The following is a 14070-nucleotide window of genomic DNA, read 5'->3' as shown; positions in this document are numbered from 1 at the left end:
TTCGAACCTCGAACCGAATTACCAGTGTTCAGCGTCTTTACCGCTCGGCCGCTGGGGGGCGTTTTTTTTTTTTTTTTTAGGATACGTCTAACTATGTATCTACTATAAAGGCAAGTGCTTGAATATGAGCTCTGGGAATAACCAAAACATTTGCTCTCCTGCTGGCAACCCATTTACAGACGAAGTCTTCCAGCTCAAGAAATACAGATTTTCAACTTAATCCACACTTGGCGCTTCTTTGCACTTGCCCAGAGATTATGCTCGTCTGCGCGTTTGTAGAGCTAGAAACGGATATAAGACAAGAGATTACAGCGGCAATATTATTGAAGCATCATTTGAAAGGATTGCCTTGGACTTTCTTGGACAATTACCAACCAGAAAAACTAAGAGCGACAAGTACTTCCTCCTTGTCATGGAGTATTTTGAAAGAATTATGTTAATTTTATTAACAGTTAAATTTCGAGTTAAACTTCTTTCCTGTCAAATTCTTAACTTCAACTTACTACTTCCGGCCAGAACGTAGTTTTGGAATCACTCTGAATACTTAATGAGGAGGAGTGGTATTTAAACCGCGAAGTCTACTTGCTGAGTTACAGAGAATCAGAGTTTCTGATTTGCGCACGTCTGCCTTTTGGCTACTCTCTCTCTCAAAGCTGTTATTACGCTCGGCTGTCTCAGGCCCTTGATAAGCTTCGTAGTCAAATAGAGGCCAACTAGTCCAGAATCTTGATAGCTTCGGCTATATCTCTTTAGTTAATCTTAGTTTTAATTTATTTCTTAGTCACTTAAGTTCAAGCCCAAGTATCGGCTGTTATTGTACATTCCAAGACGGAGTTTTGTTAAATCTTATTGGAATAATAAAGGGTTAATTACACTTCCATCTTGTTGTTTCTTGTCACACGAACTTTCGCTTTATTATTATTCGCTAACTAGTTCTTCAGATTCGTCACTTTCTACAGTAACTGAGAAATACATTAGTGAAAATCTTACAATTTTAATAAGTGGCCGGAAAGATAGGGCTTTTCTAACCAAAAATTTTTTATTGTTGCAGAAGTTCCAGTACAAAATTGGATTTAAAATGTGTCTCTTTATTCACTCTCAATAAATGAACTAATTTTACTACTACCACATTTAAAGAGAGTAGTAAATTTTCGGCTTAAGGAAAACTCAGGCCACCCTTTATAAAGATCGCCAAACAACACAATAGGGAGATTTTATCGACTAATATAGGACCATGTCATTATTCGTATCCCGGAATCAACAAGACTGCGACTAAAAATTATCTTTATTCTTCCCAGCATACAGGAGAGTAGTAGTAATGACAATTGCAGATTTACAACATCCCAAACGATCTCTGGTCATGATCTTAAGTCTGCTGTGCGACATACTCTTCAAATGAACAATGTAGTACCTGGAACTGACATAACTCGCCTAAGAGGTACTTGAAAGACCTGCAGGAGCATTTAGATAACGTACAACGATTCCTCAGAGAAAGAACCAATATAAGAACTGAGAGGAAAAAGACAAATTTCCACGACCAATCGACAGACAGGGAACTAAAGAAAGGAGACAAGTGGGGTATGAAATTCCAAGCATCACATTTTCAGTGCCTTAACTCTTTCAAGACCACAACGTCCCCCAGACGGCCTTTCATTCCAACGACCACAATCGCCCAAAATGGACGAAATTCTGACGTTGTTTTCTTCCCTCCTTTAAGGTATGCAGTAGCAGGTGCAGTTTCCCCAAATTCATTGTATCAGTTTATTGCAGACAGCTTGTCTTAAAAAGATTTATTTGTGGTTTCTTATCTTTATTTGTTAGGAAGTAGAAAGGATGTCATTTGAAATCTTCACTCTTAATATGGTTAATGGATGGGGAGGGAAGGGAATTACTGTGACTCTCAAAAACGTTTTCGGGCGGTTCGGTATTTTTATGCATACAGGCTAACGAAGACTTCGGCTTTCAAAGAGTTAAAGCAACGTTTTCTTAATTGAACTGTCACCAACGAAACTTAGGTCTATCACTTTATACTCAAATTAAATCCTGCATCAAAGCAATGGAAGCATTTGACTCACTGCCTCCCATTAAATTTTGCCCAAGTATTTTCAGGTAAAATCATAACCAATATTTGTAGAGATAAAAATGAATAGCATTCATGTACATTTTCTATCATTGTAAACTACATAAAAATGAGACCACTAAAATAAAGAACCTTTTCTGCACTTTGTAAAGACATAAGAGCAGTACATTCAGCATTATTGTTTCATTGTGAAGTAAGAAGATTACCTTGAGAAATGTTTGTAACATGTTTATGAATTAAGGGATAAAATCGCCATTTTATTAAAATAGGAAAATTGATCAGAAGATGAGAAGTTTCAAGATGGTTGATTTGTGATGAAACTGAGCTACTTGGTTGACATATTCAAAAAATCAAATACCTTGAATCTCCAAGGAGTAAATGTACATATGTTGGATACGAATGATAAAAACCAATGCTTCTTGTGGAAAACTGGAATCGCGAAGCAGAAATTTAAAGCAGGGGGAGGGGGGGAAAGAAATGTTTGCAGATGTAAATGAGTGTGTTAAAACTTACAACGTTTTAACACAACCTACTATAACATATGGAACCACACTAACTATTTAATCACAATAAGGAACAACATATGAAAGTTGTTTCTTAAATGACTGAAAATCATTTAACCAAGCTGGTACAGAATTCTAAAAGTATTTTCTTGTTGGCAACAACTTGGTTGCAAGTTACAAGTAGGCTAAGCATCCATTTCAAAATACTCTATGGTATCTTAACTGCGGAAAAAGAAACTCCGTAGACTTCATCGCAACTTGCAAAATAATAACAACAAAAAATTAGTAATAAATTACTCTGAATTTTAGGCAGGGATGGATAATGAGTTTTCTGCAATGAAAACAAGAACATTTTGCATTATATTACCATCATCAACCTCCTACTTTTGCAAAACCAGATTTTCTGTAATTGCTGCTTTGAAGATCCCAGCTAAATACAGAAAAAGAACTCAGATTACCTATTTCGAATATTAAACCTTTCTTTGAAACACTTTGCTCTGCAAGACAGGCCTAAAAGGCACTAATAATTATTTACTTGTTTTTAATTTAGTATTCAATTATTAATCACATTCTCTAGTACTGACACAGTCTTATTTATAAGTGTATTATGCCAGTGTAAATGTGTATTTGATTTTTTATGATTGCAGAATGTATTTTGTTTCGCTTTCCTTTCAATAAGGGGGGCACGCTCCACAGGATTGGAATCACTGAACATTTTGGAAATAAATACACAGAATTGGGTAGAACATTTTACATATAAACTGCCAGTTGATCTAGTTTTTTTTTTTTTTTTTTTTTTTTTTTTTTAAGCATTCACTATTCCAAGATAGTATAGATTAAAGATGTTTGTATCACTATAGTCACTATCCAAGATAATGTTTTTATCACTATAATCACTACACAAAATAATGTTTTCGGAACATCAATTTGTAGCAGTTTGCATAGCCCAAATAAAATAAATAAATAAATTTCTTTAAAAAATTATGGGATGGAATAAGAAATGAGATAGACCTTTCATTATTGATTTTTTGTTGGAAATATTTTCTGAAATTTTACCCTAGTTAGAAACTACATTTTCCATGTGTCTGTTTGTCATTTTGTGAGAATATAGACTTTCTTGTGCTAGACTGTCAGTTTAGCACATCTGATACTTCTCAGCTATTCATCAGTTGACAATTTCATAATGATTTTGTTGTCTCCTGTGCATTTTGTTGAACATTCTTACTATACAGGATTTAGGATAGGTACTCTTGTTACCTTGAAGTATTACTGTGAGTTGAATGTCATGGCAGGTGCATAGATGCATGTGACTTTCCTTTCGTAATTGTTAGTGGTAGTTCTCTCATATAGGTGCACTGCTTTCGTAGGCTCTTCAAAGTTAAGACTGATAATTTTCCTCGTAAATACAAGAATACTTCTGACATATTCCAGTGATCAATATGAGAATATAAAAATTCCACAATATTCCAAGCATATACTAGAACAAATGTGGAACATTTCAATGTCTGGCTATTTTCAAATGCTAGAAATAATTCTCAGAAATCTCCCCCCTTACATGTTCCAGGAATTTTACAGAAATTTAGGTTATGAATATAAAGCAGGTCTATTACCTTGTCAATACCAAAAGATTTTCTTTGAGCTTATAGAAAAGAAACCACAATAAACCACTTTTTCTAAGGTTTGGCACGCATTTTAATAATATTGTGTTTTTTTCTTTTCTGACACCAGTTGTTACATTATTTTCTTCCTTTACATTCGTACGGGGTTCGTGTGGATATGGAGTGAATAAGGATGACACAACTTGATGAAGTATCGAAACACACTTTATTGGCCAGTATTGTCAGGACAGCTCCAAAATACGTTTACAGTCGTCGATGAACTACTATAAACACGCTGACATGATCAGCGACACAGCCTCCAGGTTATCAGGCTATCACGGTGGAGACAGCTTCATGGCAAAGCACTAGAGTACAGCTCCCGACTCTGCTCGGTCGTTCTCGGAACTCCACTTACTCTCGAGACTCTCCACGCTACAACTCGCGATGCACTCGGCGACACTCAGAGCACACTCCCAACTCTTTGGTTCAGTCGTTCCCGGAGCTCAACACACTCTCTCCATGATGCACTAATGCGATACACTATGAGACTCTTTCGGTGCACTCGACGACCCACTCTGCACTCGCTGCCCGGCTGTCAACTCGATTGACTTGCTAGACGAGACATCAACTCGATACTAACTTTCCACGTACCAGCAGGGTTTATATAGCTTTTGGCTGGTGTTCGAGAACATTCTGGGCTAAACCAGTAAGAATTGGTTCCAGAAGGTTCTCCACCTAGCCACAGCATATCGCAAATTTTGTCGCCAAATGTGGCATCCCTGCCTTACCTTGCCATTTTATGGCAACCCTAAAACTTTGCGGGGAAGCTATCTTACGGCTCCTGTACATTTAGTAACACTGCCCCATCCCAAGGAAAACACGTCCCAGGCAATACAACTTTTGGTCAGAAGCCAAATTTGATACAATCAAAACGCTTTAAAACATACAGATAACATAACAAAAGAAGCAAATATTTACACTATATACAAGTTATATATAGACAAATTAAACACATAACAATTTTCAATTATACAAATTAAAGTTCTGAATGAATTTCGGTCTCACTCCTTTTCATTAAAATACACCCGGGTGAAATACTTTTCCACTGCAGTTCTCAGATATATTTATGTTTTGCATATCACAGTCTGAAGGTTCAGTCCTTTCCGACTTTTCATCCACAGAAAGTTCTGAAACAGTTTGTTCACAACTCCGTAATTCCCTCACAGCATGCGTACAGTTCACCTCGGTATTTTCAGCAATTGGTACATGCTTGGTTTACTCTATTTCCTGAAAATACCATGTTTGCATTAGAGTCGCTGACGGAACCCGATTCTTCTTAAATACAAGTATCCAGGTTTAGAATCAAGTCCTTGTCTGCACAACCTGCGCTATGAGGCCAACACATAGTTTGTAAAGTGGGTGAACTTTCTTGCATTACTAGAAGGCATTGCTTAAGCTGCACATCAGCTTCTCCCATCTCTGCACCACTTGCACTTTCAGATGGTTCAACACTTACTGCCTGCGACTTCGCAACTTTTTTCAGTTTTGACGAACTGAGCAGTCGCATTTTCACTTCCTTCCACTTCAGGCACTTAAGAATCAAAAGCTTCTTTCCTATCTTTTATTTCTTCATGTTTTCTTTCTTTTCCTTTAATCCCATTAGATGTTTCATCCATCATTTCTTGATCTTTCTCAGGCAGTTTATTAGCTACTTCTTTCATTTCTTCATCCTTTGATTCTTCAACTGCCACTTCTCTCATTTCCACATCACCTTTTATGCCTCCAATACTTTCTGTAAACTCAACTTTCACCTGTTGGACTTGCTCTCGCACCTTTTCTTGGCCGACTTTTGTTTCTTCTCATCGGGCTTTCTTCTCTTCCAGTCCGGCTTTGATCTCAGCTGTCATCTTTTTATATCCAGCTATTATCTCATCATATCCGGCTTTTGACGCTTTCAGTTCGGCTTTCATCTCTTCCTGTCTGGCTTTGATCTCGGCTAAGAAGTCCATCAAAGTCTTAGTTTCCTTCTGCCATAGATTTCATTTCTTCTGCAGGTGGGTGACTGGCATTCACTTGCAAACCCCACTCCTGACACCAACTGTTGCATTTTTCTTTTCAGAAACCACTTGTTATGTTATTTTCTTCCTTCACGTTTGTATGGGGTTCATGAGGTTTTGGAGTGAATACCGACGACACTACTTGATGAAGTATTGAAACACACTTTATTGGCCAGTATTGTCAGGACAGCTCCAAAATACGTACTACTATAAACACGCTGACAAGATCAGCGACACAGCCTCCAGGTTATCAGGCTATCACGGTGGAGACAGCTTCACAGCAAAAGCACTAGAGTACAGCTCCAGACTTTGCTTGGTCATTCTCAGAACTCCACGTACTCTCGAGACTCTCCACGCTACAACTTGCGATGCACTTGACGACACTCGGAGCACAGCTGACTCTTCAGTTCAGTCGTTTCCATAGCTCAACATTCTCTCTCGATGATGCACTAACTGCGATACACTACAAGACTCTTTCGGTGCCCTCAGCGACCCAATGGGCACTCAACTCGATACCAACTCAATACTAACTAACTCTCCGCGTACCAGCAGGGTTGATATAGCTTTTGGCTGGTGTTCGAGAACATTCTGGGCTAAACTAGTAAGAATTGGTTCCAGAAGGTTTTCCACTTATCCATTGCATATCCCAATTTTGTTTCCAAATGGACGATTTCTTGCCAAATGTGGCAACCCTAAAACTGCTCTGCGGGGAAGCTATCTTACTGCTCCTATATATTTCGTATCAATATACAAAAGACTTCGAAAAAAACTGAAGAAGAAAATCTTACTGTAGAAGAAAATTCACCTGAAGATATGCTTGAATATTTTAAGTATATTCCTTCCGTAAGATTAGGAGAATGTTTGAAACTGAAATATACTTGCATCATTCCTCGAAAATCATCAAATATTTTCTGGAAATATGGGTGGAATATTCTAAATCACTTTCAAATGTTTCAGGAATGATGGGGAATAATATGAAATGAAATTTATTTCTCCCGCATGTATTGCAAAAAGGTAAAAACAGAAATGTTGTAATTAGGTGAATTATTTCATTGAATTTATAAACACTGTGAAACATTGTTATGTTTTAAATTTTCTTAAATTTTTATTCAAATTTATTTTGGGCCTATAAGTGATTTATTATCTTTTTATTATACTAAATGACGATAGTAATACAAGTATTTCTATTTGTCAACAGAAAAAAATTACAACTTGAGCTAGGGCATATTTAGGGCCATCAAATACCATATTTTCTGCACATTTCCCCTTTTTTTCATTAATTTGATCTCTGAAAACTGAAAGGGAAAAATGAGAATAATTTAATTTCCGAAAAACCCATTTACGGTAAGAACCTAACAAATAAAAAATATTCATGGATAAACTACTGGTAACTATCACAGTATTATTTCCTTAAAAGAAACCTACATTCAAATAAGAGCACATAGTAATACTGAGCCAGATATGTCGGCTCAATTATTTCGTAAAGCCCCAAGGGCAACGCACGTAGGTGAGTGTTGACTGCAGTTTCAGAGGGGGACATCGGAAGAAGAAAGGGGGTAATAAAGGACACAGATTTTAAAAGGTTCAACACAGAATCTGCACACATCCGGGTAGCTTAATTAACAATCTGCACAAAATATGTTCCAAATAATAAATGAAAGAGAAAATAAAATGGATGAAATGCTAATACAAAAATGAAAATACAAATTTAATACCCTTGGGGGATGGTCACTACTGTGGATGACTGCTGTGTTGAGTGGCGGCAGGTAGTACATCCATCTCCTCATAATGATTGGGTACGATTGTGAGGTTGCATGATACTGCATTATTGAACTCACATATTTATGACAATTACGGGAAGCTCTTTACCAATATATATATACATATAAAATTTATGGATAGCATAAACAGTTATTGAAATGAATTATAGTCCTCGTAGTGTGAGGAGCCTGCTAACGAGGCTTTCTCTAATTGAGAGTTCAGGAGTCTTCTGAGGTCTTGTTCCGAGGTACTTTTGTACATCTTCAGACTGATTTTGCCATGCCTCCTTAATTTTACTGGTGTATTTTATATCCTCTGATTTGTTATATCTGGAACTATATCAGTGGAAAAACAAAATCATTGATTCATCATCCTTCCTGAAATCGAAAGGCTCTGATGACAGACACGATGAAGAAAGCAAAAATCTCCGGACAATAGTCCTGAAGTCATGTCTCTTGCACTGTCAAATGGAACGAATTATTGCGTCTGCAATGTCAGAAACATGCTGTGCGACACACTGTAAAAGTTTGGAAGCAGTGACTTGTGGGTACTGCACACACGATTTTCTCATCTCCGTGTGGTCTGCTGCACCCTGAATAAAAACAAAAATAATCGAGGGCATACAATTTACCAATAAACTGCCCCTAGGTGGGAGAACAATATATCCTAGAGGAAGAGTAAATTATTCAAATATTTTAAACATGTTTAGAACCTACTACTAAAAAGCTAGGGAAGGGGAATGATATGCAAGGAAATAGCAGTATTTCAAATTTTAATCCTATTCCCAAATAACATACAAAAATTTTTACAAGCAGTGCTACAAAAAAGTGTCAATGAATCTTTAAAAATGACCACAAATACAACACTGTAATAAATTCACATTTATTCTTTTAAATCACTCTTTACATTCACATTTATTGTAAATTATTCTTTTTATAGTTTCAGTTCTTTCCCTTTTAAAAGGTCATAATATGACAAAGAACAGTATTCCCTGTTAGGCACCTACCACAAACATTGGCAGCTTTTTTAATTAATTATGAACAATTTCTAGTTATAATGACAGTTTATCAATCCACACATACATATTGTCAGCCCACATGACAATATCATTAGGTCTCAGAGTGTATTTGGCTTCTCTTTCATAGGCATTAAAAAGCACTGAAAGAGCATAATGAAAAAGTAACCAAAGAATTCTAGTTATGAAAAATAAAATTTTCGCTCAAAAAAGAATGATTTTTTCATAATTTATTATTTTTTGGAGAATGTATATACTGCACAAAGCACACCGCAAAAAAAAGGGGGGGACAGTTCTATATCTTTCAATTTACTGAGCCGATTGACAATATTCAAATTGTGTTCTTCATGTCTCAAAAGCACGACTTGGGAAACATATTAGATTTACATATAGCATTTTTCCAATATCGGTATTTTGACATAAAATCAAACTTTTTCTCAAACAACATACCAGTTGTTTTCCATACTTTGATTCTACAACTCAAATTATGCCTGTATATTAAATTTTATAATGTTTGCTAAGAAATTTAGGATGAAATTAAAAAATTTCTTTTGCTAAATTTTTTTCAGTTTGTGCCAAAAATAATTCACTTGGCAAACTTCTTAATTAATAGCAACCTATTTTCCTTTCCTCTTTTTCATTGTACACGAATGGGAAAGTAGGTCATCTCTTACACAAATAGTTTTAACAAAGTGTGTAAACAACATTTGGTATTATTATCGTTATAAGAAATATGCCAAATTTTAAAATGTGTCAATATGTAGATTCGGGTAGAGTAGACTTTATGGTACCCCTTGCATTATGGCAAAGTTGTTGTTTGATTCATAGCCAAGTTGCTATTTCATTTATGGTAGCCCGAGTAATTGAATGTTATGGAAACCCTATTGTGACATAATTGGGCGCATGATTCTGGGAAATTTTAAATCATGGGATGTTTCGTAAGCGTTTTTGTGGTGTGTGTTGGTTTGATTCTTTAGACGGTAGAATGGCCGTATGTAGTAAGATTAATTTGAAGTTTCTGTACGATTTGGAGCGAAAGGGGAAAAGAGCTTTATTTGACTGGTGTGTAAACAAAGGTTTACTTAGTAGCCATTATAAGTGTCTTGTATGTAGGAAGGATATGCGTCTAGTCGAACGTAAAAACCGTTTAGATGGATTTGAATGGGTTTGTAGAAAGAAAGGTTCAGATGGTCACTATGTGAGGCGTTCAATCAGAAAGAGTACCTGGTTTGAAAAAAGTCATTTGAGTATGATTGATATTTTGATTTTTACATGGCTCTGGGTGTACGAAGCGAACTCGAAAATCATGATAAGTGAATATTTACTTTTGGTAGTGCTTAAATATATAACATGTTTTTCCTTTTATATATTATTTTATTGTTTGGTTTAAAATGCATTTTATTGAGATCATGTATTTTTTGTTTGCCTATATTGTAGAATTTGGTGCTCCTTTGACTTTTTAAGTGAAAATATATCGATGTGTACATGGACAAAGTAAAGGGAGTGCGCAATGCAAGGATTTTTTTTTAAGTGAAAATAGGTCGACGTGTACATGGGACAGTCAAAGGAGTGCGGAATGCTATTTTTGTGCAATTCGGGGATTTTTTTTAAAGTGAAAATAAATCAATGTGTACATGGATACTGAGTTAGTGCAATTGTATGTCTTGTTATTTTGGCTTTGTGTAGCGGCGATTTTTGAACCAAAAATCACCGCTACACAAAGCCAAAATAACGAATCAAAAAATTGCACAAAATCGGTATCCATGTACCGTCAAAAATCACCAAGGGGTACCCTAAATTATACTTTTACCTGTAGATTCGTGCATATCATAGAAAATTTTGAATAAAAAGCTCGAATTTTTTCTAGGTATGCTTAGATATACACCTACTTCAAGATGATAGAAAAACTTTTATAGGTTATAATTCAAAATTTTTTTCTTAAAAATTTATAAAAATAATTTATAAATACAAATTTTAAAAATAAATCATAAAAATAGATGAATTTTATTTGGAGTGGACCTAAATTTTGAATAATGGATGAAGGAATCAAGTAAGTTTAAAATAAAAAAAGAGATATTAATAAATAAATATCAAATTCAATTAACATGGAGGAGCTAAAATTTTGACAGCTAATTTTTAAAAAAAACTACTCGTGTGATTTTTACAAAACTTGGCAGTTTGGCATAATTCGAGTTAAAAAAAACCTACATTAGAACAATACTATATATAATTCTAATGCATATGCTAGGTCGCGCTTTTGAGACATGAAAAACGCAAGTTGAATTTCGCCAAGCAGAATGGGAACTATAGAACTGTCTCATTTTTCTTTTTGCACAGTGTACATATATATATATTTATGAAATGTATACATCTGGTAACAAGCTTGTCAAGCATAAACTGCTGAAAGTACCCTTTTACCAATGAAATTTAATATTCTTCTTTAACAGTCAAACATTAAAACTCCATTTTTTTAAAAACATTTATTAGTCGTCATTTACTTAAAAGTCTGAATTCTGGCCTAGATTCTGCACAAGAATTTATTTTAAAAATGGAAATGTGCAGAATCATCTACTGCTTCGCACGTTTCGCAAAATTGCCAACTTGAAAATAACAAGACGAAGAATTGCACAAACTTGGTCGACCTATTTTAACTTTAAAAAACATCAGAGAATTGCACAAATTTGGCACTGCACACTCCCTTGACTTTGTCCATATACACATCAATATGCACCATATAAGTACACGATTCTGCATCAACTTGAAAATAAGTCAAAGAATTACACAGATTCGGTACACATCCACCTATTTTCACTTAAAAAAACATCAGAGAATGCACAAATTTTGCACTATGCACTCCCTTGATTTCGTCCATGTACACATCGATACGTGCCATATAAATGGGCGTTTCTGCACTTTACCCTTGAAAATCTTTAAATTGCAATTTCACAGCATTTCTCACGCAATTAAAGTAATGGATTTATGAAAATAAAAAATAAATAACATTTCATTATATGTATTTTTAATTTAATTTTTCAGCTTCATATTGACTAAAGTATGAGACACACGTTAAAAAACTGCAAAATGTTTATATTTATATATTCTGAGCAGAAATTTGATGCACGAGTTTCATGTCACAGTGTACTAGAAATATACAAGGAGTATCTCAATGTCCAGCTGTTTTCAAATGTTAGAAATATCTTTCTTTACATGTTCTAGGAATTTTACAGAAATTTAAGCTATAAGCAGAAAGCTAATCTGTTATTTTACCAATACCTAAAGATTTTCTTTAAGCTTGTAGAAAAGAAACCATCAAACCCACTTTTGTTCAAGGCTTGGTACACATTTTAAGAATATACAAGACTTCTATTATGTAGAAGAAAATTCCCCTGAAATACACCTTGAATGTTTTAGGTATATTCCTTCTACAATATTAGAATGTTAGAAATTGGAATATATTTAGAAGATTCCTTGGAAATCAAAAAATATATTCTAAATCACTTGCAAATGTTTCAGGAATGCCGAGGAATAATATGAAATTAAATTTATTCCTTCCTGGTGTATTCTGAAAACTGAATTAAAGTTGCAGAAGCAATATTTATTCAGCATTATATTTTTGTATAAATTACTTTCTACGCGAAGCTTGTAGAAAATAATACCTTGAATGTTGCACATTACATACATGTTTACAATGCACATATCTGTATACAGAACACTTATGCAAATATTTATGTACACATAAAAATAGCCTTTACTATTAACATATGACAGCCGTTATAAAGTACTTTTCGAATTAGAAAAGCAAATACTTTTTACTGTAATATAACAAGAAAAAATTGTTTAAATAAACCATCATTTATTAAAATTTCTTTAATTATTCCATTTTGATTAATTAATCATGAAAAATAACTTTTGGAATTTCAAAAATAATTTAATTTTTGAGTAATTTTTTGCGTTTTTATTTTTAAAGGTCAACTGAAGATATTCAAAATATAAAACTATGGGTTGTAAAACATTAATGAACTTGTTTTAGATTGTTATGGCAAATATTTCTTACCCGAGTATTTTTGTTAATGTCTTCTAATACGTTATTAAAAAATGCTTTCCAACCTTATTATATCAACAATTAATTTTCATGTAAAATGTTGGTTCACCGCAAACACTGTAATAGAGAGTTGTTCATTACGATCAAAAACAACACTACGTAAAATATGGAACGAACGAATAAACTTACAGAACACTTACACGTTATTTTTGCAGGGATTCTTTAATCCAAAAAACTGCACACATTGAGTACTGGAAGTTATTATAGCAGAAAACTTCAGTACTTTCTGGTATGAACAGAAACTTACACCCACCTGACACACACCATTCACGACATCTGACACAGCTCGGGTGGACAGTCTGCGTTAAACTATCCGACTGCGGTTAACAAATACGCGCGAAATTGCTGTATTTCCGACATCTGCGTAGAGAAGGATTATTTGATATCTGCGCATTCCAAGACATTCTCATGCTGTTGATGTTACTTATTATCCTAGCTAGTTAGCCACGCCACCAGATTCATGAGCCCAAGAACCATCAATAAATTCAAAACGAAAGTAGCCCTTTTCAATAGGTCCTCTTTTACATGTTCAGGAGTGAAATGATGAGTATTACATTTCCTACAGATCAAGTAGATATTATTTCTTCAGTCAAATTTAAGGCAATTCATGAGCTTAAGAGCCTCATCAAAATAGTTTGCTAAGCACGATTATCCCCAAAAACAATAGCACCTCCCCGCTGACCCTTCATCATCCTTGATATTCTTTCAGATTTCATCGAATCCCAGGATGTCAATACCGATCGTTTTGGGAACAGTTGTCTAAAGTAACGCTATCTATCCGGTATTAGAAGTCGGAACCTCTTTCTGATGGATTTCAACTCTTTGGCTACTAAGATATTTTTTCCAATGTCTATTCTGTTAATGTTTCTTTCAGCATATTTTCTATGATCAATTTGCTAATCCGCCGTAATCTGGAAATAACGATCCACTATTCAAAAGTAGATATAGCAGACT

The 14070-nt window shown here is 34.8% G+C and overlaps 1 protein-coding gene across 7 annotated transcripts in view; it reads right to left on the bottom strand.

Annotated features, from left to right (window-relative positions):
• The window catches only part of RASSF8 (ras association domain-containing protein 8), a 206811-nt gene extending 193370 nt beyond the window's left edge, over nt 1–13441 (bottom strand). For 3 of the 7 annotated variants that reach the window (XM_085812173.1, XM_085812174.1, XM_085812175.1), the window contains exon 1: nt 13257–13441. The gene's annotated coding sequence lies outside the window, so the exon portion shown is untranslated. Of the gene's footprint in view, nt 1–13245 lie in introns of all 7 variants that reach the window. The other 4 variants (XM_085812168.1, XM_085812171.1, XM_085812169.1 and 1 more) reach the window with 3 other exon arrangements.
• Between the last annotated feature and the right edge of the window lie 629 nt (nt 13442–14070).

The sequence above is a fragment of the Stegodyphus dumicola genome, chromosome 2 (genome assembly GCF_044657685.1).
Source record: "Stegodyphus dumicola isolate Sdum_Otavi_A_Nest chromosome 2, ASM4465768v1".
NCBI lineage: Eukaryota > Metazoa > Arthropoda > Arachnida > Araneae > Eresidae > Stegodyphus > Stegodyphus dumicola.
This window is presented reverse-complemented; position numbering and strand designations above follow the sequence as displayed.